General features: G+C 48.4%; 1 protein-coding gene across 3 annotated transcripts in view; it reads right to left on the reverse strand.

Moving 5' to 3' along the window:
- LOC133468561 (zinc finger protein 771-like) overlaps window positions 1-25,936 on the reverse strand; it is a 39,481-nt gene extending 13,545 nt beyond the window's left edge. For all 3 annotated transcript variants that reach the window (XR_009785520.1, XR_009785521.1, XM_061754628.1), the window contains exon 1: window positions 25,741-25,936. The gene's annotated coding sequence lies outside the window, so the exon portion shown is untranslated. The remainder of the gene's footprint in view (window positions 1-25,740) is intronic.
- Window positions 25,937-26,823: the final 887 nt, after the last annotated feature.

Genomic DNA, 26,823 nt, shown 5'->3' on the forward strand with positions numbered 1-26,823 from the left:
CTTTCGTTTTGTTTTTGGCGTCGCTCATGAGTTGCGTGACGTTAGCATTAAGGACCACGTCCAAAATTCGTGGCACGTCAAAAAGAACCTCAAAGGTCTTTTAACAATGATCGCTGTAGGAAATTCTACCACACGACAGATGCATCCAATACACAAAACAACGGATATCCAAATAACATTTAAACATACAACAAATTCACTCCAGTTTCACTGAGAGGGCTAATCTTGGTTTCCAGTTCACAAGTGCTCAAAACTCTGTGTCGCTATGGTAACGGCTTGCGCTCATACACAGCCTACGTCCGAACATGCCCCCTTCAAGATGGCGGAAACACTGCCTAGATTTATTGCAAATATTGTGAATTTTGTGTGTTTGAATTGAACGAAAACATGATATCGCCTCACACGGGGCACCACGATGTAGCGTATATTGGTTTTGGGTAAAAGCGTAATTAATTTGGAAAAGAAATACGTCGGAAAGTAAACGCTTGCATTTACTTCCGGTTTAGTTCGATGTACGTTTAACGTTACAATCAAATTATGTCTCGTATAGGGCACAACGTCTCAACGTCGATCAGCATAAAATGCTAATTATTGGCCGACACGGATCAGGCCAATTAGATCGGTGTAAAGTCTAGAAGCAGGAATGCAAAGGTTTATCAGTTCTTGGGGTTTCCGTTGACAACCGGGCCATAGGCGTAGTCGCTACACAGTGGACCCCTGCATACTCATGTTTTGGAATTTGCAATTTTTTTTGGATAGGTCTTTTTTTGTGACAGCAGCCTCTTGTCAACACAAACTGTACAATGTGATATTCACCAACTGTAATTACAAGCTACATATTACGTTACATCACAGCAAAAAATCCATAAAAGGCATGTTCTCTAAAGCTGGAGAACTTGTGGAAAAAAATGTAATCGCCTGACTGCCTACACAATGGAAAAACTTGTCTTTTTGAATGAACACGTGGAGTGTTAAACAAAGTACGGGTACCAGTACCAGCTATTTTGACATTAAAAAAAAATGGCACTGAACCAGTTTTTTTTTTTTTTAGTAACTGTACTTAAAAAAATAAAATAAATAATAAATAAATAAATAAAAAAGGAAACATACACGACAGCGAGCAACTAAAGTAGGCACTGTATCTATTGTTGTTGTTTGCTCTTTATTAGACAGGCAAAACTGAGAAAGCGTTCACCGGTGGTAGCGTGAGCGAGGCAATACAAAAAAATTATCGAAAGAAATTGGTCAACTGAGCAATTCATATTTTAAATGACAATGTGACATCCTACTTTATTTCTTTTCTGAACAGAAAAAGAAAAGTTCCCTGATCAGTTTGCTATGCCAAAATCAATCAATGAATTAGAAAAGAAACAGACAAAAAAAAAAAACCTGAATCAGAATTTCCCCATGTTATGATGGAAGAAGGCTCTTCTTTAATGAGGCGCTGTAGTCCTCCGCCCCTTTCCCTTCCTTAGTTAAAGTTAATAAGCTATACTCTTTAAAATAGTGTGTTTTCACTTATTTCTCTATTGCACTTTATTTGTGTCAGTATAATTGAATTTTGGGGCTGGAACGTATTAATTGGGAAAGCATGGGAAACATTACCTCGGGTTAAGAATGTTTCTGGTTACAAATGGGGTCACAGAACCAATCAAGTTTGGAACACAAGGTTTCAGTGTACATTATCCATATTTATTGTTTTGGAGCGTCTCTTAAATTTCGACAAGTTTTCCTGGACTGCCCCTGAATTTGTAAGGTTCACTTTTGACATTCACTTTGTCAGGAAAGAGTTCGGTGGCCATTTTAGAAATCAGTCTCGCAGTCAGTTCTCTATTGAAAGCTGCATAATACTGTCAACTGTGCTTACCGCCTGTGAGAAGCTTTGTGTTGTTTGAACCTTCGAAAGCATCGTCGAAGTACCGTATTTTTTCTGTAAAGTTATTTAGCAGTATTTATTCTACTGTGATATGTTTGACCAAAATGTTAAGCTTGTAGAAATTACCTAATTATTCATTTTAAATAATTTACTAATTACAACTGCTTCATGTTTCGTGTTCATATGAAACTTTCAAAAGGTCTTTATTGTACTGGCATATAAAGATGCTTATAGTTAGTATGTTGTAATCCATTTCCAGATAAAAATTCTCATAGTTACGCAGGTATTTATTCATGTATGATTTGTTTGTTTTCTTTAGTTTCACTTCAGTTCATATTGAATATGACAGTGGCGCTCCATAAAGCACTTGGAGCTCGGACGCTACTTTCTGACTCCCGTATTCATTTTGAATGGAGTTTGGCTCGCTCCTAACTTGCGTCCATCTACACGCAAGGAGAACAGTACAGAGGAAAGATTTGCACGCAGCTGTCCTCAACAACAGTACAGCTGCACATAACAGTGAGTTACAAACGCTATGGAGCACAAATATGTTCAACCATCTCCACATCAAGATGGAGCATCAGAAGGGGGCCACGGCATACGAGCTCATCACGATGTTCAAGACGATTAAGTCACCGTAGCCGCAACACGAGCAAGAGCATTAGCAGAGGTGCACGCGTCACAGTCACAGAAAAAGAACTTGCCGTGAAAGTCGGCAAAGCTAAAATTGAGGCTAAATTGGATACTTTGCATCTTGAACAAGAGGCTGCATCAACTATCGCGCAGGCCCAAAAAATGGAAGCAGCTCCAGAACAGGAAATCCAATCAGCTTCACATGAACGTGTCAATAATTAAGTGAGGGACCAAACTATCAGTCTGAACGAGTTCCAAATTCACCCCACAAAGTGGGTGACAAGTATTCCATTAAGCTCAAACCTTGTATTCCAAAGCAAGCGCTAAAAAGTCCTGGCAAAATCACAAAGGTCGTCATGTTATAATTTAGTCAGAAGCCTACTACTGGAGCGAAACAGAGAGCTTTGACGCTCGCCGTTCGGCCACACGACCTCCGAGAGGCTTGGAAGAGGCCTCCCCTGAAAGCTGGATTCCCACCAATCGTTTGTTTCAAATATTAGCCCACTAGCTCAAAAGTAAGCGCTAAAAAGTCCTGCCAAAATCACATCGGTCGTCATGTTACAATTTAGTCAAAGCCCTACTACTGGAGCGAAACCGAGAGCTTTGACCCTCGCCGTTCGGCAACACGACCTCCGAGAAGCTTGGAAGAGGCCTCCCCTGAAAGCTAGATTCCCACCGATCGTTTGTTTAAAATCTTAGCACACTAGCTCAAAAGGAAGCGCTAAAAAGTCCTGCCAAAATCACATCGGTCGTCATGTTACAATTTAGTCAAAGGCCTACTACTGGAGCGAAACAGAGAGCTTTGACGCTCACGGTTCGGCCCCACGACCTCTGGGAGGCTTGGAAGAGGCCTCCCCTGAAAGCTGGATTCCCACCGATCGTGTGTTTCAAATCTTAGCCCACTAGCTCAAAAGGAAGCGCTAAAAAGTGCTGCCAAAATCACATAGGTCGTCATGTTACAATTTTGTCAAAGGCCTACTACTGGAGCGAAACCGAGAGCTTTGACGCTCGCCGTTCGGCCCCACGACCTCCGAGAGGCTTGGAAAAGGCCTCCCCTGAAAGCTGGATTCCCACCGATCGTGTGTTTCAAATATTAGCCCACTAGCTCAAAAGTAAGCGCTAAAAAGTCCTGCCAAAATCACATCGGTCGTCATGTTACAATTTAGTCAAAGCCCTACTACTGGAGCGAAACCGAGAGCTTTGACGCTCGCCGTTCGGCCCCACGACCTCCGAGAGGCTTGGAAGAGGCCTCCCCTGAAAGCTGGATTCCCACCAATCGTTTGTTTCAAATCTTAGCCCACTAGCTGAAAAGGAAGCGCTAAAAAGTCCTGCCAAAATCACAAAGGTCGTCATGTTACAATTTAGTCAAAGGCCGACTACTGGAGACGAAATCGAGAGCTTTGACGCTCACGGTTCGGCCCCACGACTTCCGAGAGGCTTGGAAGAGGCCTCCCCTGAAAGCTGGATTCCCACCGATCGTTTGTTTCAAATCTTATCCCACTAGCTCAAAAGGAAGCGCTAAAAAGTCCTGCATAAATCACATCGGTCGTCATGTTACAATTTAGTCAAAGGCCTACTACTGGAGCGAAACCGAGGGCTTTGACGCTCGCCGTTCAGCCCCACGACCTCCGAGAGGCTTGGAAGAGGCCTCCCCTGAAAGCTGGATTCCCACCGATCGTTTGTTTCAAATCTAAGCCCACTATCTCAAAACCAAGCGCTAAAATGTCCTGCCAAAATCACATCGGTCGTCATGTTACAATTTAGTCAAAGGCCTACTACTGGAGCGAAACCGAGAGCTTTGACGCTCACGGTTCGGCCCCACGACCTCCGGGAGGCTTGGAAGAGGCCTCCCCTGAAAGCTGGATTCCCACCGATCGTGTGTTTCAAATCTTAGCCCACTAGCTCAAAAGGAAGCGCTAAAAAGTGCTGCCAAAATCACATAGGTCGTCATGTTACAATTTTGTCAAAGGCCTACTACTGGAGCGAAACCGAGAGCTTTGACGCTCGCCGTTCGGCCCCAGGACCTCCGAGAGGCTTGGAAGATGCCTCCCCTGAAAGCTAGATTCCCACCGATCGTTTGTTTCAAATCTTAGCCCACTAGCTGAAAAGCAAGCGCTAAAAAGTCCTGGCAAAATCACAAAGGTCGTCATGTTACAATTTAGTCAGAAGCCTACTACTGGAGCGAAACAGAGAGCTTTGACGCTCGCCGTTCGGCCACACGACCTCCGAGAGGCTTGGAAGAGGCCTCCCCTGAAAGCTGGATTCCCACCAATCGTTTGTTTCAAATATTAGCCCACTAGCTCAAAAGTAAGCGCTAAAAAGTCCTGCCAAAATCACATCGGTCGTCATGTTACAATTTAGTCAAAGCCCTACTACTGGAGCGAAACCGAGAGCTTTGACCCTCGCCGTTCGGCAACACGACCTCCGAGAAGCTTGGAAGAGGCCTCCCCTGAAAGCTAGATTCCCACCGATCGTTTGTTTAAAATCTTAGCACACTAGCTCAAAAGGAAGCGCTAAAAAGTCCTGCCAAAATCACATCGGTCGTCATGTTACAATTTAGTCAAAGGCCTACTACTGGAGCGAAACAGAGAGCTTTGACGCTCACGGTTCGGCCCCACGACCTCCGGGAGGCTTGGAAGAGGCCTCCCCTGAAAGCTGGATTCCCACCGATCGTGTGTTTCAAATCTTAGCCCACTAGCTCAAAAGGAAGCGCTAAAAAGTGCTGCCAAAATCACATAGGTCGTCATGTTACAATTTTGTCAAAGGCCTACTACTGGAGCGAAACCGAGAGCTTTGACGCTCGCCGTTCGGCCCCACGACCTCCGAGAGGCTTGGAAGAGGCCTCCCCTGAAAGCTGGATTCCCACCGATCGTGTGTTTCAAATCTAAGCCCACTATCTCAAAACCAAGCGCTAAAAAGTCCTGCCAAAATCACATCGGTCGTCATGTTATAATTTAGTCAAAGGCCTACTACTGGAGCGAAACCGAGAGCTTTGACGCTCGCCGTTCGGCCCCAGGACCTCCGAGAGGCTTGGAAGATGCCTCCCCTGAAAGCTGGATTCCCACCGATCGTTTGTATCAAATTTTAGCCCACTATCTGAAAAGGAAGCGCTAAAAGGTCCTGCCAAAATCACATAGGTCGTCATGTTACAATTTTGTCAAAGGCCTACTACTGGAGCGAAACCGAGAGCTTTGACGCTCGCCGTTTGGCCCCACGACCTCCGAGAGGCTTGGAAGAGGCCTCCCCTGAAAGCTGGATTCCCACTGATCGTTTGTTTCAAATATTAGCCCACTAGCTCAAAAGTAAGCGCTAAAAAGTCCTGCCAAAATCACATCGGTCGTCATGTTACAATTTAGTCAAAGGCCTACTACTGGAGCGAAACCGAGAGCTTTGACGCTCGCCGTTCGGCCCCAGGACCTCCGAGAGGCTTGGAAGATGCCTCCCCTGAAAGCTGGATTCCCACCGATCGTTTGTATCAAATCTTAGCCCACTATCTGAAAAGGAAGCGCTAAAAGGTCCTGCCAAAATCACATAGGTCGTCATGTTACAATTTTGTCAAAGGCCTACTACTGGAGCGAAAAAGAGAGCTTTGACGCTCGCCGTTCGGCCCCACGACCTCCGAGAGGCTTGGAAGAGGCCTCCCCTGAAAGCTGGATTCCCACCGATCGTTTGTTTAAAATCTTAGCACACTAGCTCAAAAGGAAGCACTAAAAAAGTCCTGCCAAAATCACATCGGTCGTCATGTTACAATTTAGTCAAAGGCCTACTACTGGAGCGAAACCGAGAGCTTTGACGCTCGCCGTTCGGCCCCACGACCTCCGAGAGGCTTGGAAGATGCCTCCCCTGAAAGCTAGATTCCCACCGATCGTTTGTTTTAAATCTTAGCCCACTAGCTGAAAAGCAAGCGCTAAAAAGTCCTGCCAAAATCACAAAGGTCGTCATGTTACAATTTAGTCAGAAGCCTACTACTGGAGCGAAACAGAGGGCTTTGACGCTCGCCGTTCAGCCCCACGACCTCCGAGAGGCTTGGAAGAGGCCTCCCCTGAAAGCTGGATTCACACCGATCGTTTGTTTCAAATCTAAGCCCACTATCAAAAAACCAAGCGCTAAAATGTCCTGCCAAAATCACATCGGTCGTCATGTTACAATTTAGTCAAAGGCCTACTACTGGAGCGAAACCGAGAGCTTTGACGCTCACGGTTCGGCCCCACGACCTCCGGGAGGCTTGGAAGAGGCCTCCCCTGAAAGCTGGATTCCCACCGATCGTGTGTTTCAAATCTTAGCCCACTAGCTCAAAAGGAAGCGCTAAAAAGTGCTGCCAAAATCACATAGGTCGTCATGTTACAATTTTGTCAAAGGCCTACTACTGGAGCGAAACCGAGAGCTTTGACGCTCGCCGTTCGGCCCCACGACCTCCGAGAGGCTTGGAAGAGGCCTCCCCTGAAAGCTGGATTCCCACCGATCGTTTTTATCAAATCTTAGCCCACTATCTGAAAAGGAAGCGCTAAAAGGTCCTGCCAAAATCACATCGGTCGTCATGTTACAATTTAGTCAGAAGCCTACTACTGGAGCGAAACAGAGAGCTTTGACGCTTGCCGTTCGGCCACACGACCTCCGAGAGGCTTGGAAGAGGCCTCCCCTGAAAGCTGGATTCCCACCAATCGTTTGTTTCAAATATTAGCCCACTAGCTCAAAAGGAAGCGCTAAAAGGTCCTGCCAAAATCACATCGGTTGTCATGTTACAATTTAGTCAAAGGCCTACTACTGGAGCGAAACCGAGAGCTTTGACGCTCGCCGTTCGGCCCCAGGACCTCCGAGAGGCTTGGAAGATGCCTCCCCTGAAAGCTGGATTCCCACCGATCGTTTGTATCAAATCTTAGCCCACTATCTGAAAAGGAAGCGCTAAAAGGTCCTGCCAAAATCACATAGGTCGTCATGTTACAATTTAGTCAAAGGCCTACTACTGGAGCGAAACCGAGGGCTTTGACGCTCGCCGTTCAGCCCCACGACCTCCGAGAGGCTTGGAAGAGGCCTCCCCTGAAAGCTGGATTCCCACCGATCGTTTGTTTCAAATCTAAGCCCACTATCTCAAAACCAAGCGCTAAAAAGTCCTGCCAAAATCACATCGGTCGTCATGTTACAATTTAGTCAAAGGCCTACTACTGGAGCGAAACCGAGAGCTTTGACGCTCACGGTTCGGCCCCACGACCTCCGGGAGGCTTGGAAGAGGCCTCACCTGAAAGCTGGATTCCCACCGATCGTGTGTTTCAAATCTTAGCCCACTAGCTCAAAAGGAAGCGCTAAAAAGTGCTGCCAAAATCACATCGGTCGTCATGTTACAATTTTGTCAAAGGCCTACTACTGGAGCGAAACCGAGAGCTTTGACGCTCGCCGTTCGGCCCCACGACCTCCGAGAGGCTTGGAAGAGGCCTCCCCTGAAAGCTGGATTCCCACCGATCGTTTGTATCAAATCTTAGCCCACTATCTGAAAAGGAAGCGCTAAAAGGTCCTGCCAAAATCACATCGGTCGTCATGTTACAATTTAGTCAGAAGCCTACTACTGGAGCGAAACAGAGAGCTTTGACGCTTGCCGTTCGGCCACACGACCTCCGAGAGGCTTGGAAGAGGCCTCCCCTGAAAGCTGGATTCCCACCGATTGTTTGTTTCAAATCTAAGCCCACTATCTCAAAACCAAGCGCTAAAAAGTCCTGCCAAAATCACATCGGTCGTCATGTTACAATTTAGTCAAAGGCCTACTACTGGAGCGAAACCGAGAGCTTTGACGCTCACGGTTCGGCCCCACGACCTCCGGGAGGCTTGGAAGAGGCCTCCCCTGAAAGCTGGATTCCCACCGATCGTGTGTTTCAAATCTTAGCCCACTAGCTCAAAAGGAAGCGCTAAAAAGTGCTGCCAAAATCACATCGGTCGTCATGTTACAATTTTGTCAAAGGCCTACTACTGGAGCGAAACCGAGAGCTTTGACGCTCGCCGTTCGGCCCCACGACCTCCGAGAGGCTTGGAAGAGGCCTCCCCTGAAAGCTGGATTCCCACCGATCGTTTGTTTAAAATCTTAGCACACTAGCTCAAAAGGAAGCGCTAAAAAGTCCTGCCAAAATCACATCGGTCGTCATGTTACAATTTAGTCAAAGGCCTACTACTGGAGCGAAACCGAGAGCTTTGACGCTCGCCGTTCGGCCCCAGGACCTCCGAGAGGCTTGGAAGATGCCTCCCCTGAAAGCTGGATTCCCACCGATCGTTTTTGTCAAATCTTAGCCCACTATCTGAAAAGGAAGCGCTAAAAGGTCCTGCCAAAATCACATCGGTCGTCATGTTACAATTTAGTCAAAGGCCTACTACTGGAGCGAAACCGAGAGCTTTGACGCTCGCCGTTCGGCCCCACGACCTCCGAGAGGCTTGGAAGCGGCCTCCCCTGAAAGCTGGATTCCCACCGATCGTTTGTTTAAAATCTTAGCACACTAGCTCAAAAGGAAGCGCTAAAAAGTCCTGCCAAAATCACATCGGTCGTCATGTTACAATTTAGTCAAAGGCCTACTACTGGAGCGAAACCGAGAGCTTTGACGCTCGCCGTTCGGCCCCACGACCTCCGAGAGGCTTGGAAGAGGCCTCCCCTGAAAGCTGGATTCCCACCGATCGTTTGTTTAAAATCTTAGCACACTAGCTCAAAAGGAAGCGCTAAAAAGTCCTGCCAAAATCACATCGGTCGTCATGTTACAATTTAGTCAAAGGCCTACTACTGGAGCGAAACCGAGAGCTTTGACGCTCGCCGTTCGGCCCCAGGACCTCCGAGAGGCTTGGAAGATGCCTCCCCTGAAAGCTGGATTCCCACCGATCGTTTGTATCAAATTTTAGCCCACTATCTGAAAAGGAAGCGCTAAAAGGTCCTGCCAAAATCACATAGGTCGTCATGTTACAATTTTGTCAAAGGCCTACTACTGGAGCGAAAAAGAGAGCTTTGACGCTCGCCGTTCGGCCCCACGACCTCCGAGAGGCTTGGAAGAGGCCTCCCCTGAAAGCTGGATTCCCACCGATCGTTTGTTTAAAATCTTAGCACACTAGCTCAAAAGGAAGCACTAAAAAGTCCTGCCAAAATCACATCGGTCGTCATGTTACAATTTAGTCAAAGGCCTACTACTGGAGCGAACCCGAGAGCTTTGACGCTCGCCGTTCGGCCCCACGACCTCCGAGAGGCTTGGAAGATGCCTCCCCTGAAAGCTAGATTCCCACCGATCGTTTGTTTCAAATCTTAGCCCACTAGCTGAAAAGCAAGCGCTAAAAAGTCCTGCCAAAATCACAAAGGTCGTCATGTTACAATTTAGTCAAAGGCCGACTACTGGAGACGAAACCGAGAGCTTTGACGCTCACGGTTCTGCCCAACGACCTCCGAGAGGCTTGGAAGAGGCCTCCCCTGAAAGCTGGATTCCCACCGATCGTTTGTTTCAAATCTAAGCCCACTATCTCAAAACCAAGCGCTAAAAAGTCCTGCCAAAATCACATCGGTCGTCATGTTACAATTTAGTCAAAGGCCTACTACTGGAGCGAAACCGAGAGCTTTGACGCTCACGGTTCGGCCCCACGACCTCCGCGAGGCTTGGAAGAGGCCTCCCCTGAAAGCTGGATTCCCACCGATCGTGTGTTTCAAATCTTAGCCCACTAGCTCAAAAGGAAGCGCTAAAAAGTGCTGCCAAAATCACATAGGTCGTCATGTTACAATTTTGTCAAAGGCCTACTACTGGAGCGAAACCGAGAGCTTTGACGCTCGCCGTTTGGCCCCACGACCTCCGAGAGGCTTGGAAGAGGCCTCCCCTGAAAGCTGGATTCCCACTGATCGTTTGTTTCAAATATTAGCCCACTAGCTCAAAAGTAAGCGCTAAAAAGTCCTGCCAAAATCACATCGGTCGTCATGTTACAATTTAGTCAAAGCCCTACTACTGGAGCGAAACCGAGAGCTTTGACGCTCGCCGTTCGGCCCCACGACCTCCGAGAGGCTTGGAAGAGGCCTCCCCTGAAAGCTGGATTCCCACCAATCGTTTGTTTCAAATCTTAGCCCACTAGCTGAAAAGGAAGCGCTAAAAAGTCCTGCCAAAATCACAAAGGTCGTCATGTTACAATTTAGTCAAAGGCCGACTACTGGAGACGAAATCGAGAGCTTTGACGCTCACGGTTCGGCCCCACGACCTCCGAGAGGCTTGGAAGAGGCCTCCCCTGAAAGCTGGATTCCCACCAATCGTTTGTTTCAAATCTTAGCCCACTAGCTCAAAAGGAAGCGCTAAAAAGTCCTGCATAAATCACATCGGTCGTCATGTTACAATTTAGTCAAAGGCCTACTACTGGAGCGAAACCGAGGGCTTTGACGCTCGCCGTTCAGCCCCACGACCTCCGAGAGGCTTGGAAGAGGCCTCCCCTGAAAGCTGGATTCCCACCGATCGTTTGTTTCAAATCTAAGCCCACTATCTCAAAACCAAGCGCTAAAATGTCCTGCCAAAATCACATCGGTCGTCATGTTACAATTTAGTCAAAGGCCTACTACTGGAGCGAAACCGAGAGCTTTGACGCTCACGGTTCGGCCCCACGACCTCCGAGAGGCTTGGAAGAGGCCTCCCCTGAAAGCTGGATTCCCACCGATCGTTTGTTTCAAATCTTAGCACACTAGCTCAAAAGGAAGCACTAAAAAGTCCTGCCAAAATCACATCGGTCGTCATGTTACAATTTAGTCAAAGGCCTACTACTGGAGCGAAACCGAGAGCTTTGACGCTCGCCGTTCGGCCCCACGACCTCCGAGAGGCTTGGAAGATGCCTCCCCTGAAAGCTAGATTCCCACCGATCGTTTGTTTCAAATCTTAGCCCACTAGCTGAAAAGCAAGCGCTAAAAAGTCCTGCCAAAATCACAAAGGTCGTCATGTTACAATTTAGTCAAAGGCCGACTACTGGAGACGAAACCGAGAGCTTTGACGCTCGCCGTTCGGCCCCACGACCTCCGATAGGCTTGGAAGAGGCCTCCCCTGAAAGCTGGATTCCCACCGATCGTTTGTTTCAAATCTAAGCCCACTAGCTCAAAAGCAAGCGCTAAAATGTCCTGCCAAAATCACATCTGTCGTCATGTTACAATTTAGTCAAAGGCCTACTACTGGAGCAAAACCGAGTGCTTTGACGCTCACGGTTCGGCCCCACGACCTCCGAGAGGCTTGGAAGAGGCCTCCCCTGAAAGCTGGATTCCCACCGATCGTGTGTTTCAAATCTTAGCCCACTAGCTCAAAAGGAAGCGCTAAAAAGTGCTGCCAAAATCACATAGGTCGTCATGTTACAATTTTGTCAAAGGCCTACTACTGGAGCGAAACCGAGAGCTTTGACGCTCGCCGTTTGGCCCCACGACCTCCGAGAGGCTTGGAAGAGGCCTCCCCTGAAAGCTGGATTCCCACTGATCGTTTGTTTCAAATATTAGCCCACTAGCTCAAAAGTAAGCGCTAAAAAGTCCTGCCAAAATCACATCGGTCGTCATGTTACAATTTAGTCAAAGCCCTACTACTGGAGCGAAACCGAGAGCTTTGACGCTCGCCGTTCGGCCCCACGACCTCCGAGAGGCTTGGAAGAGGCCTCCCCTGAAAGCTGGATTCCCACCGATCGTTTGTTTCAAATCTTAGCCCACTAGCTGAAAAGGAAGCGCTAAAAAGTCCTGCCAAAATCACAAAGGTCGTCATGTTACAATTTAGTCAAAGGCCGACTACTGGAGACGAAACCGAGAGCTTTGACGCTCACGGTTCGGCCCCACGACCTCCGAGAGGCTTGGAAGAGGCCTCCCCTGAAAGCTGGATTCCCACCGATCGTTTGTTTCAAATCTTAGCCCACTAGCTCAAAAGGAAGCGCTAAAAAGTCCTGCCAAAATCACATCGGTCGTCATGTTACAATTTAGTCAAAGGCCTACTACTGGAGCGAAACCGAGAGCTTTGACGCTCGCCGTTCGGCCCCACGACCTCCGAGAGGCTTGGAAGAGGCCTCCCCTGAAAGCTGGATTCCCACCGATCGTTTGTTTCAAATCTAAGCCCACTATCTCAAAACCAAGCGCTAAAAAGTCCTGCCAAAATCACATCGGTCGTCATGTTACAATTTAGTCAAAGGCCTACTACTGGAGCGAAACCGAGAGCTTTGACGCTCACGGTTCGGCCCCACGACCTCCGAGAGGCTTGGAAGAGGCCTCCCCTGAAAGCTGGATTCCCACCGATCGTGTGTTTCAAATCTTAGCCCACTAGCTCAAAAGGAAGCGCTAAAAAGTGCTGCCAAAATCACATAGGTCGTCATGTTACAATTTTGTCAAAGGCCTACTACTGGAGCGAAACCGAGAGCTTTGACGCTCGCCGTTCGGCCCCACGACCTCCGAGAGGCTTGGAAGATGCCTCCCCTGAAAGCTAGATTCCCACCGATCGTTTGTTTCAAATCTTAGCCCACTAGCTGAAAAGCAAGCGCTAAAAATGTCCTGCCAAAATCACATAGGTCGTCATGTTACAATTTAGTCAAAGGCCTACTACTGGAGCGAAACAGAGAGCTTTGACGCTCGCCGTTCGGCCCCACGACCTCCGAGAGGCTTGGAAGAGGCCTCCCCTGAAAGCTGGATTCCCACCGATCGTTTGTTTCAAATCTTAGCCCACTAGCTCAAAAGGAAGCGCTAAAAAGTCCTGCCAAAATCACATCGGTCGTCATGTTACAATTTAGTCAAAGGCCTACTACTGGAGCGAAACCGAGAGCTTTGACGCTCGCCGTTCGGCCCCACGACCTCCGAGAGGCTTGGAAGAGGCCTCCCCTGAAAGCTGGATTCCCACCGATCGTTTGTTTCAAATCTTAGCCCACTAGCTCAAAAGGAAGCGCTAAAAAGTCCTGCCAAAATCACATCGGTCGTCATGTTACAATTTAGTCAAAGGCCTACTACTGGAGCGAAACCGAGAGCTTTGACGCTCGCCGTTCGGCCCCACGACCTCCGAGAGGCTTGGAAGAGGCCTCCCCTGAAAGCTGGATTCCCACCGATCGTTTGTTTCAAATCTTAGCCCACTAGCTCAAAAGGAAGCGCTAAAAAGTCCTGCCAAAATCACATAGGTCGTCATGTTACAATTTAGTCAAAGGCCTACTACTGGAGCGAAACCGAGAGCTTTGACGCTCGCCGTTCGGCCCCACGACCTCCGAGAGGCTTGGAAGAGGCCTCCCCTGAAAGCTGGATTCCCACCGATCGTTTGTTTCAAATCTTAGCCCACTAGCTCAAAAGCAAGCGCTAAAAAGTCCTGCCAAAATCACATCGGTCGTCATGTTACAATTTAGTCAAAGGCCTACTACTGGAGCGAAACCGAGAGCTTTGACGCTCGCCGTTCGGCCCCACGACCTCCGAGAGGCTTGGAAGAGGCCTCCCCTGAAAGCTGGATTCCCACCGATCGTTTGTTTCAAATCTTAGCCCACTAGCTCAAAAGGAAGCGCTAAAAAGTCCTGCCAAAATCACATCGGTCGTCATGTTACAATTTAGTCAAAGGCCTACTACTGGAGCGAAACCGAGAGCTTTGACGCTCGCCGTTCGGCCCCACGACCTCCGAGAGGCTTGGAAGAGGCCTCCCCTGAAAGCTGGATTCCCACCGATCGTTTGTTTCAAATCTTAGCCCACTAGCTCAAAAGCAAGCGCTAAAAAGTCCTGCCAAAATCACATCGGTCGTCATGTTACAATTTAGTCAAAGGCCTACTACTGGAGCGAAACCGAGAGCTTTGACGCTCGCCGTTCGGCCCCACGACCTCCGAGAGGCTTGGAAGAGGCCTCCCCTGAAAGCTGGATTCCCACCGATCGTTTGTTTCAAATCTTAGCCCACTATCTCAAAAGCAAGCGCTAAAAAGTCCTGCCAAAATCACATCGGTCGTCATGTTACAATTTAGTCAAAGGCCTACTACTGGAGCGAAACCGAGAGCTTTGACGCTCGCCGGTTCGGCCCCACGACCTCCGAGAGGCTTGGAAGAGGCCTCCCCTGAAAGCTGGATTCCCACCGATCGTTTGTTTCAAATCTTAGCCCACTAGCTCAAAAGGAAGCGCTAAAAAGTCCTGCCAAAATCACATAGGTCGTCATGTTACAATTTAGTCAAAGGCCTACTACTGGAGCGAAACCGAGAGCTTTGACGCTCGCCGTTCGGCCCCACGACCTCCGAGAGGCTTGGAAGAGGCCTCCCCTGAAAGCTGGATTCCCACCGATCGTTTGTTTCAAATCTTAGCCCACTAGCTCAAAAGTAAGCGCTAAAAAGTCCTGCCAAAATCACATCGGTCGTCATGTTACAATTTAGTCAAAGGCCTACTACTGGAGCGAAACCGAGAGCTTTGACGCTCGCCGTTCGGCCCCACGACCTCCGAGAGGCTTGGAAGAGGCCTCCCCTGAAAGCTGGATTCCCACCGATCGTTTGTTTCAAATCTTAGCCCACTAGCTCAAAAGGAAGCGCTAAAAAGTCCTGCCAAAATCACATAGGTCGTCATGTTACAATTTAGTCAAAGGCCTACTACTGGAGCGAAACCGAGAGCTTTGACGCTCGCCGTTCGGCCCCACGACCTCCGAGAGGCTTGGAAGAGGCCTCCCCTGAAAGCTGGATTCCCACCGATCGTTTGTTTCAAATCTTAGCCCACTAGCTCAAAAGGAAGCGCTAAAAAGTCCTGCCAAAATCACATCGGTCGTCATGTTACAATTTAGTCAAAGGCCTACTACTGGAGCGAAACCGAGAGCTTTGACGCTCGCCGTTCGGCCCCACGACCTCCGAGAGGCTTGGAAGAGGCCTCCCCTGAAAGCTGGATTCCCACCGATCGTTTGTTTCAAATCTTAGCCCACTAGCTCAAAAGCAAGCGCTAAAAAGTCCTGCCAAAATCACATCGGTCGTCATGTTACAATTTAGTCAAAGGCCTACTACTGGAGCGAAACCGAGAGCTTTGACGCTCGCCGTTCGGCCCCACGACCTCCGAGAGGCTTGGAAGAGGCCTCCCCTGAAAGCTGGATTCCCACCGATCGTTTGTTTCAAATCTTAGCCCACTAGCTCAAAAGGAAGCGCTAAAAAGTCCTGCCAAAATCACATCGGTCGTCATGTTACAATTTAGTCAAAGGCCTACTACTGGAGCGAAACCGAGAGCTTTGACGCTCGCCGTTCGGCCCCACGACCTCCGAGAGGCTTGGAAGAGGCCTCCCCTGAAAGCTGGATTCCCACCGATCGTTTGTTTCAAATCTTAGCCCACTAGCTCAAAAGGAAGCGCTAAAAAGTCCTGCCAAAATCACATCGGTCGTCATGTTACAATTTAGTCAAAGGCCTACTACTGGAGCGAAACCGAGAGCTTTGACGCTCGCCGTTCGGCCCCACGACCTCCGAGAGGCTTGGAAGAGGCCTCCCCTGAAAGCTGGATTCCCACCGATCGTTTGTTTCAAATCTTAGCCCACTAGCTCAAAAGGAAGCGCTAAAAAGTCCTGCCAAAATCACATCGGTCGTCATGTTACAATTTAGTCAAAGGCCTACTACTGGAGCGAAACCGAGAGCTTTGACGCTCGCCGTTCGGCCCCACGACCTCCGAGAGGCTTGGAAGAGGCCTCCCCTGAAAGCTGGATTCCCACCGATCGTTTGTTTCAAATCTTAGCCCACTAGCTCAAAAGGAAGCGCTAAAAAGTCCTGCCAAAATCACATCGGTCGTCATGTTACAATTTAGTCAAAGGCCTACTACTGGAGCGAAACCGAGAGCTTTGACGCTCGCCGTTCGGCCCCACGACCTCCGAGAGGCTTGGAAGAGGCCTCCCCTGAAAGCTGGATTCCCACCGATCGTTTGTTTCAAATCTTAGCCCACTAGCTCAAAAGGAAGCGCTAAAAAGTCCTGCCAAAATCACATCGGTCGTCATGTTACAATTTAGTCAAAGGCCTACTACTGGAGCGAAACCGAGAGCTTTGACGCTCGCCGTTCGGCCCCACGACCTCCGAGAGGCTTGGAAGAGGCCTCCCCTGAAAGCTGGATTCCCACCGATCGTTTGTTTCAAATCTTAGCCCACTAGCTCAAAAGCAAGCGCTAAAAAGTCCTGCCAAAATCACATCGGTCGTCATGTTACAATTTAGTCAAAGGCCTACTACTGGAGCGAAACCGAGAGCTTTGACGCTCGCCGTTCGGCCCCACGACCTCCGAGAGGCTTGGAAGAGGCCTCCCCTGAAAGCTGGATTCCCACCGATCGTTTGTTTCAAATCTTAGCCCACTAGCTCAAAAGGAAGCGCTAAAAAGTCCTGCCAAAATCACATCGGTCGTCATGTTACAATTTAGTCAAAGGCCTACTACTGGAGCGAAACCGAGAGCTTTGACGCTCGCCGTTCGGCCCCACGACCTCCGAGAGGCTTGGAAGAGGCCTCCCCTGAAAGCTGGATTCCCACCGATCGTTTGTTTCAAATCTTAGCCCACTAGCTCAAAAGGAAGCGCTAAAAAGTCCTGCCAAAATCACATCGGTCGTCATGTTACAATTTAGTCAAAGGCCTACTACTGGAGCGAAACCGAGAGCTTTGACGCTCGCCGTTCGGCCCCACGACCTCCGAGAGGCTTGGAAGAGGCCTCCCCTGAAAGCTGGATTCCCACCGATCGTTTGTTTCAAATCTTAGCCCACTAGCTCAAAAGGAAGCGCTAAAAAGTCCTGCCAAAATCACATCGGTCGTCATGTTACAATTTAGTCAAAGGCCTACTACTGGAGCGAAACCGAGAGCTTTGACGCTCGCCGTTCGGCCCCACGACCTCCGAGAGGCTTGGAAGAGGCCTCCCCTGAAAGCTGGATTCCCACCGATCGTTTGTTTCAAATCTTAGCCCACTAGCTCAAAAGGAAGCGCTAAAAAGTCCTGCCAAAATCACATCGGTCGTCATGTTACAATTTAGTCAAAGGCCTACTACTGGAGCGAAACCGAGAGCTTTGACGCTCGCCGTTCGGCCCCACGACCTCCGAGAGGCTTGGAAGAGGCCTCCCCTGAAAGCTGGATTCCCACCGATCGTTTGTTTCAAATCTTAGCCCACTAGCTCAAAAGGAAGCGCTAAAAAGTCCTGCCAAAATCACATCGGTCGTCATGTTACAATTTAGTCAAAGGCCTACTACTGGAGCGAAACCGAGAGCTTTGACGCTCGCCGTTCGGCCCCACGACCTCCGAGAGGCTTGGAAGAGGCCTCCCCTGAAAGCTGGATTCCCACCGATCGTTTGTTTCAAATCTTAGCCCACTAGCTCAAAAGGAAGCGCTAAAAAGTCCTGCCAAAATCACATCGGTCGTCATGTTACAATTTAGTCAAAGGCCTACTACTGGAGCGAAACCGAGAGCTTTGACGCTCGCCGTTCGGCCCCACGACCTCCGAGAGGCTTGGAAGAGGCCTCCCCTGAAAGCTGGATTCCCACCGATCGTTTGTTTCAAATCTTAGCCCACTAGCTCAAAAGGAAGCGCTAAAAAGTCCTGCCAAAATCACATCGGTCGTCATGTTACAATTTAGTCAAAGGCCTACTACTGGAGCGAAACCGAGAGCTTTGACGCTCGCCGTTCGGCCCCACGACCTCCGAGAGGCTTGGAAGAGGCCTCCCCTGAAAGCTGGATTCCCACCGATCGTTTGTTTCAAATCTTAGCCCACTATCTCAAAAGGAAGCGCTAAAAAGTCCTGCCAAAATCACATCGGTCGTCATGTTACAATTTAGTCAAAGGCCTACTACTGGAGCGAAACCGAGAGCTTTGACGCTCGCCGTTCGGCCCCACGACCTCCGAGAGGCTTGGAAGAGGCCTCCCCTGAAAGCTGGATTCCCACCGATCGTTTGTTTCAAATCTTAGCCCACTAGCTCAAAAGGAAGCGCTAAAAAGTCCTGCCAAAATCACATCGGTCGTCATGTTACAATTTAGTCAAAGGCCTACTACTGGAGCGAAACAGAGAGCTTTGACGCTCGCCGTTCGGCCCCACGACCTCCGAGAGGCTTGGAAGAGGCCTCCCCTGAAAGCTGGATTCCCACCGATCGTTTGTTTCAAATCTTAGCCCACTAGCTCAAAAGGAAGCGCTAAAAAGTCCTGCCAAAATCACATCGGTCGTCATGTTACAATTTAGTCAAAGGCCTACTACTGGAGCGAAACCGAGAGCTTTGACGCTCGCCGTTCGGCCCCACGACCTCCGAGAGGCTTGGAAGAGGCCTCCCCTGAAAGCTGGATTCCCACCGATCGTTTGTTTCAAATCTTAGCCCACTAGCTCAAAAGCAAGCGCTAAAAAGTCCTGCCAAAATCACATCGGTCGTCATGTTACAATTTAGTCAAAGGCCTACTACTGGAGCGAAACCGAGAGCTTTGACGCTCGCCGTTCGGCCCCACGACCTCCGAGAGGCTTGGAAGAGGCCTCCCCTGAAAGCTGGATTCCCACCGATCGTTTGTTTCAAATCTTAGCCCACTAGCTCAAAAGGAAGCGCTAAAAAGTCCTGCCAAAATCACATCGGTCGTCATGTTACAATTTAGTCAAAGGCCTACTACTGGAGCGAAACCGAGAGCTTTGACGCTCGCCGTTCGGCCCCACGACCTCCGAGAGGCTTGGAAGAGGCCTCCCCTGAAAGCTGGATTCCCACCGATCGTTTGTTTCAAATCTTAGCCCACTAGCTCAAAAGGAAGCGCTAAAAAGTCCTGCCAAAATCACATCGGTCGTCATGTTACAATTTAGTCAAAGGCCTACTACTGGAGCGAAACCGAGAGCTTTGACGCTCGCCGTTCGGCCCCACGACCTCCGAGAGGCTTGGAAGAGGCCTCCCCTGAAAGCTGGATTCCCACCGATCGTTTGTTTCAAATCTTAGCCCACTAGCTCAAAAGGAAGCGCTAAAAAGTCCTGCCAAAATCACATCGGTCGTCATGTTACAATTTAGTCAAAGGCCTACTACTGGAGCGAAACCGAGAGCTTTGACGCTCGCCGTTCGGCCCCACGACCTCCGAGAGGCTTGGAAGAGGCCTCCCCTGAAAGCTGGATTCCCACCGATCGTTTGTTTCAAATCTTAGCCCACTAGCTCAAAAGGAAGCGCTAAAAAGTCCTGCCAAAATCACATCGGTCGTCATGTTACAATTTAGTCAAAGGCCTACTACTGGAGCGAAACCGAGAGCTTTGACGCTCGCCGTTCGGCCCCACGACCTCCGAGAGGCTTGGAAGAGGCCTCCCCTGAAAGCTGGATTCCCACCGATCGTTTGTTTCAAATCTTAGCCCACTAGCTCAAAAGGAAGCGCTAAAAAGTCCTGCCAAAATCACATCGGTCGTCATGTTACAATTTAGTCAAAGGCCTACTACTGGAGCGAAACCGAGAGCTTTGACGCTCGCCGTTCGGCCCCACGACCTCCGAGAGGCTTGGAAGAGGCCTCCCCTGAAAGCTGGATTCCCACCGATCGTTTGTTTCAAATCTTAGCCCACTAGCTCAAAAGGAAGCGCTAAAAAGTCCTGCCAAAATCACATCGGTCGTCATGTTACAATTTAGTCAAAGGCCTACTACTGGAGCGAAACCGAGAGCTTTGACGCTCGCCGTTCGGCCCCACGACCTCCGAGAGGCTTGGAAGAGGCCTCCCCTGAAAGCTGGATTCCCACCGATCGTTTGTTTCAAATCTTAGCCCACTAGCTCAAAAGCAAGCGCTAAAAAGTCCTGCCAAAATCACATCGGTCGTCATGTTACAATTTAGTCAAAGGCCTACTACTGGAGCGAAACCGAGAGCTTTGACGCTCGCCGTTCGGCCCCACGACCTCCGAGAGGCTTGGAAGAGGCCTCCCCTGAAAGCTGGATTCCCACCGATCGTTTGTTTCAAATCTTAGCCCACTAGCTCAAAAGGAAGCGCTAAAAAGTCCTGCCAAAATCACATCGGTCGTCATGTTACAATTTAGTCAAAGGCCTACTACTGGAGCGAAACCGAGAGCTTTGACGCTCGCCGTTCGGCCCCACGACCTCCGAGAGGCTTGGAAGAGGCCTCCCCTGAAAGCTGGATTCCCACCGATCGTTTGTTTCAAATCTTAGCCCACTAGCTCAAAAGGAAGCGCTAAAAAGTCCTGCCAAAATCACATCGGTCGTCATGTTACAATTTAGTCAAAGGCCTACTACTGGAGCGAAACCGAGAGCTTTGACGCTCGCCGTTCGGCCCCACGACCTCCGAGAGGCTTGGAAGAGGCCTCCCCTGAAAGCTGGATTCCCACCGATCGTTTGTTTCAAATCTTAGCCCACTAGCTCAAAAGGAAGCGCTAAAAAGTCCTGCCAAAATCACATCGGTCGTCATGTTACAATTTAGTCAAAGGCCTACTACTGGAGCGAAACCGAGAGCTTTGACGCTCGCCGTTCGGCCCCACGACCTCCGAGAGGCTTGGAAGAGGCCTCCCCTGAAAGCTGGATTCCCACCGATCGTTTGTTTCAAATCTTAGCCCACTAGCTCAAAAGGAAGCGCTAAAAAGTCCTGCCAAAATCACATCGGTCGTCATGTTACAATTTAGTCAAAGGCCTACTACTGGAGCGAAACCGAGAGCTTTGACGCTCGCCGTTCGGCCCCACGACCTCCGAGAGGCTTGGAAGAGGCCTCCCCTGAAAGCTGGATTCCCACCGATCGTTTGTTTCAAATCTTAGCCCACTAGCTCAAAAGGAAGCGCTAAAAAGTCCTGCCAAAATCACATCGGTCGTCATGTTACAATTTAGTCAAAGGCCTACTACTGGAGCGAAACCGAGAGCTTTGACGCTCGCCGTTCGGCCCCACGACCTCCGAGAGGCTTGGAAGAGGCCTCCCCTGAAAGCTGGATTCCCACCGATCGTTTGTTTCAAATCTTAGCCCACTAGCTCAAAAGCAAGCGCTAAAAAGTCCTGCCAAAATCACATCGGTCGTCATGTTACAATTTAGTCAAAGGCCTACTACTGGAGCGAAACCGAGAGCTTTGACGCTCGCCGTTCGGCCCCACGACCTCCGAGAGGCTTGGAAGAGGCCTCCCCTGAAAGCTGGATTCCCACCGATCGTTTGTTTCAAATCTTAGCCCACTAGCTCAAAAGGAAGCGCTAAAAAGTCCTGCCAAAATCACATCGGTCGTCATGTTACAATTTAGTCAAAGGCCTACTACTGGAGCGAAACCGAGAGCTTTGACGCTCGCCGTTCGGCCCCACGACCTCCGAGAGGCTTGGAAGAGGCCTCCCCTGAAAGCTGGATTCCCACCGATCGTTTGTTTCAAATCTTAGCCCACTAGCTCAAAAGGAAGCGCTAAAAGTCCTGCCAAAATCACATCGGTCGTCATGTTACAATTTAGTCAAAGGCCTACTACTGGAGCGAAACCGAGAGCTTTGACGCTCGCCGTTCGGCCCCACGACCTCCGAGAGGCTTGGAAGAGGCCTCCCCTGAAAGCTGGATTCCCACCGATCGTTTGTTTCAAATCTTAGCCCACTAGCTCAAAAGGAAGCGCTAAAAAGTCCTGCCAAAATCACATCGGTCGTCATGTTACAATTTAGTCAAAGGCCTACTACTGGAGCGAAACCGAGAGCTTTGACGCTCGCCGTTCGGCCCCACGACCTCCGAGAGGCTTGGAAGAGGCCTCCCCTGAAAGCTGGATTCCCACCGATCGTTTGTTTCAAATCTTAGCCCACTAGCTCAAAAGGAAGCGCTAAAAAGTCCTGCCAAAATCACATCGGTCGTCATGTTACAATTTAGTCAAAGGCCTACTACTGGAGCGAAACCGAGAGCTTTGACGCTCGCCGTTCGGCCCCACGACCTCCGAGAGGCTTGGAAGAGGCCTCCCCTGAAAGCTGGATTCCCACCGATCGTTTGTTTCAAATCTTAGCCCACTAGCTCAAAAGGAAGCGCTAAAAAGTCCTGCCAAAATCACATCGGTCGTCATGTTACAATTTAGTCAAAGGCCTACTACTGGAGCGAAACCGAGAGCTTTGACGCTCGCCGTTCGGCCCCACGACCTCCGAGAGGCTTGGAAGAGGCCTCCCCTGAAAGCTGGATTCCCACCGATCGTTTGTTTCAAATCTTAGCCCACTAGCTCAAAAGCAAGCGCTAAAAAGTCCTGCCAAAATCACATCGGTCGTCATGTTACAATTTAGTCAAAGGCCTACTACTGGAGCGAAACCGAGAGCTTTGACGCTCGCCGTTCGGCCCCACGACCTCCGAGAGGCTTGGAAGAGGCCTCCCCTGAAAGCTGGATTCCCACCGATCGTTTGTTTCAAATCTTAGCCCACTAGCTGAAAAGGAAGCGCTAAAAAGTCCTGCCAAAATCACATCGGTCGTCATGTTACAATTTAGTCAAAGGCCTACTACTGGAGCGAAACCGAGAGCTTTGACGCTCGCCGTTCGGCCCCACGACCTCCGAGAGGCTTGGAAGAGGCCTCCCCTGAAAGCTGGATTCCCACCGATCGTTTGTTTCAAATCTTAGCCCACTAGCTCAAAAGGAAGCGCTAAAAAGTCCTGCCAAAATCACATCGGTCGTCATGTTACAATTTAGTCAAAGGCCTACTACTGGAGCGAAACCGAGAGCTTTGACGCTCGCCGTTCGGCCCCACGACCTCCGAGAGGCTTGGAAGAGGCCTCCCCTGAAAGCTGGATTCCCACCGATCGTTTGTTTCAAATCTTAGCCCACTAGCTCAAAAGGAAGCGCTAAAAAGTCCTGCCAAAATCACATCGGTCGTCATGTTACAATTTAGTCAAAGGCCTACTACTGGAGCGAAACAGAGAGCTTTGACGCTCGCCGTTCGGCCCCACGACCTCCGAGAGGCTTGGAAGAGGCCTCCCCTGAAAGCTGGATTCCCACCGATCGTTTGTTTCAAATCTTAGCCCACTAGCTCAAAAGGAAGCGCTAAAAGGTCCTGCCAAAATCACATCGGACGTCATGTTACAATTTAGTCAAAGGCCTACTACTGGAGCGAAACCGAGAGCTTTGACGCTCGCCGTTCGGCCCCACGACCTCCGAGAGGCATGGAAGAGGCCTCCCCTGAAAGCTGGATTCTCACCGATCGTTTGTTTCAAATCTTAGCCCACTATCTCAAAACCAAGCGCTAAAAGGTCCTGCCAAAATCACATCGGACGTCATGTTACAATTTAGTCAAAGGCCTACTACTGGAGCGAAACCGAGAGCTTTGACGCTCACCGTTCGGCCCCACGACCTTCGAGAGGCTTGGAAGAGGCCTCCCCTGAAAGCTGGATTCCCACCGATCGTTTGTTTCAAATCTTAGTCAATAAAGGCCTAAAGTTGAAAAACAAACTTTTATTTCACTTCTTAATTCAAAAGTAGCTGTATCTCAATTTTTTGTGTATATGTAATAACATGAGGCAATCATACATTTATGTAGGTTCAGAGTCATAATGTATAATGTAAATACATGCAAATGAATACACTGCATGTGGGAAATAATTACACATTTTGCAAAAATAAATTGCAAAATATTAGTTAATACTTGATTGGAGTCAAAGAAATCATTTCTTCGTTCAGATGCAAGACAACTAATTGTGTTCTTGAACGCATCATATTTATACCCTTCCAAAAAAAATGTGGGTGCAGCATTTCTGCACACACCTCTGCCTTGAAACACTGACTCTCAAAGTGTGGTATGAGTCCCACTTGTGGTATGCTGGCTCCCTCTAGTGGTACCCAAACAGATCACTGAATTCATTGTTCACATTGTGCATAAATGTTCCATGGGCTTCAACTTTTCTTTTTCTTTATCCAGTACAGTACTTAAGTACAGTTCGGTTGTATTTCCCTTTTAGGTACAATATTTTTGCCTTTAACCATTCAGAAATATTTGCTTTTAAACATTAATTTTGGTGAAATTTTTATTTAACTTGTACGTGCAATACATTCTAATGAAATCACTTCAGTAATTTTTTTCCTCTATTTTAAAGCACAGTGTTAATGTTCAAACTCTGCATGTTACTGTGGCTAATGAAAAAAAGAATCAAATGTTTGGATGCCTCCGTGTTTTCATGTTGGTGAATATGGTGGAACTTGAAGAGTTAAGTGTTTTTTTTGTTTTTTTTTGGAGGTATAACTTTGTGTAAAAAATTTGAGAATCACTGCCTTAAAAAGTTAAACCGCAACAAGATTTAAGTTGTAAACAACTGTAATATGTCTTTTCTCCTGCTCCAGGCTCAGCTTGAACACAAATGATGTACTTGAATGCATCATACAATTGCAATGTTACTTTCAACTGTAGTTTCAGTATTAAAACTCGGGATTGCTGCACACAACTATGCTTTCGTAATGTATAAAGCGCAGCAGGATTCCTGCAGTAAACGACACAAAAGATGCAATTCTTTTAAGTATAAAGTAATATACATGGCATTTCTGCCTTAAAATATGAAAATACAGCATGGTTTCTGGAGTAAACTACATCGTAATAGTAGAAATATTTACACTGTATCAAAAAAAAAAAAGAATATGAATTTCCACTTTAAAATCTGGAAATAGAAGATTTTAGTAGAAAATAGTTATTTCAACAGGTTAAAATAAGAAAACTCGATAAATCAGACTAACTAGAATTACTGTCCACAAAAAAAGGACTTAATTTTGGGTTGCACATCATTCAAATTTGTTAAACTGACGTAATGTGTCCCCTCTTTTCCTCAAAAACATCAAATAATAAAAGGGTTAGTTTAACACATCAAGACATTTAACCTCATGCTTTCTGCTTTAAAATATGAAAATACAGCATGTTTTCTGTAGAAAATTGTTTTATATACAGCTTTAAGAAGCTGAATTCTTATGGGGAAACTTGATAAATGGGAAAAACTAGTATTTTAACGCATCTAAATAATGCAGTGAGATTCCACAGTTCTTTTTCACCTCATTCAGGTGCATCTTGCATCTAATTGGTGACTTCAACTATAAAGTCAGGATTTCTGCCTGGGAATCTGCAAATACAGCATGATTTCTGTCGGAAATAGTTCCATACGCAGCTTTTAAGAAGCTGAGAAACTTGATAAATGGGGGAAAACTAGTATTACAGTCCATATAAATCAATTCCATATATTACAAATCTTCACACGAGAAAGTGCTTTCTCACCAAGTTCAGGTGCACATTGAATCTAATTGGTCAGTTGAACGTATCATTCCACCAAACAACTATAAACTCATGATTTCTGGCATAAAATGTTGAATACATTCAAATGACAAAACAAACGAACAAAAAAAAAAAAACCTGGCGTCACCACACATGATCTGCGCAATGGACAAAATGAGGTGACGCCAACTAATTGGGTACCTGAACGCCACACGAATCGCACTTTCGACTCCTCCGTCTCCGGACCTCCACCGTCCACCGGTGCCTCCTCCACCACCAAGCCGCACAATGCAGCTCGCCGCGATCTCAGCACGCAGCGGACACGCACATGGAGGCGGGCGGGCGGGCGGGCGCTTCTCTGCAGGGACCCCCGGCGTCAAGCGGCAGCCACTGCGGGCAAGCCAGCCTCCACTCGAAAAGTAGCAGTCAAGCCAGCTGCCCCTCATTTTGTTCATACTAGGCATTACGGTAATAGGGAGGCGAAAGCCACCTTCAAAATAAAAGCCTCCCAATAATACGGACGTCAGTGCTCTTCGGTCTAGGAATGCAACCAGCAAAGTTCATTTGAATCTTGAAATACATTACATACATACATTAAAAAAATGTACTTTATTTGATATCTTCGGACAAATAAATGGTAATGGCTCCACTTATATGGCGCTTTATCTCCATCATCACAGTGGCCAAAGCCAAACCGGTGTTGCGATATCTCATTCAAAAGATTGAACTGATTTTTTCAGTCAGGGGTAATGAAAGCAACATATGCACTTTTCAGAGATGTTTATTTTGAAATACAATATCAGATCTGTCACTGATGGTGTAGTGGTACACTAGCCTGACTTTGGTGCAGGCTGCGTGGGTTCAGTTCCCACTCAGTGACGGTGTGAATGTGAGTGCGAATGGTTGTCCGTGTCTATATGTGCCCTGTGACTGACTGGCGACCAGTTCAGGGTGTCGTCCGCCTTTCGCCCGAAGTCCGCTGGGATAGGCTCCAGCGTCCCGCGACCCTAACCAGGATAAGCGGTGTTGAAAATGGATGGATGGATATCAGATCTTCATCAAACCTCTTTTGGTGGAGTCCTCGGTGGTCTCTCACACAGATCTGGACTTGTCTTGCGATACCAATGGGATTATGTTGAGGTGGCTTTGGCTCAGTAGGTCGAACAGGTTCGAATGCCCGGTCCGACTGTCCGCATGTCAAAGTGTCCTTGGGCAAGACACTGAACCCTAATTTGCTCCCAGTGGGCCTGGCAGCGCCTCGCATGGCAGCAGTCGCCCATTGGT

The sequence above is a fragment of the Phyllopteryx taeniolatus genome, chromosome 18 (assembly GCF_024500385.1).
Source record: "Phyllopteryx taeniolatus isolate TA_2022b chromosome 18, UOR_Ptae_1.2, whole genome shotgun sequence".
NCBI classification, from domain to species: domain Eukaryota; kingdom Metazoa; phylum Chordata; class Actinopteri; order Syngnathiformes; family Syngnathidae; genus Phyllopteryx; species Phyllopteryx taeniolatus.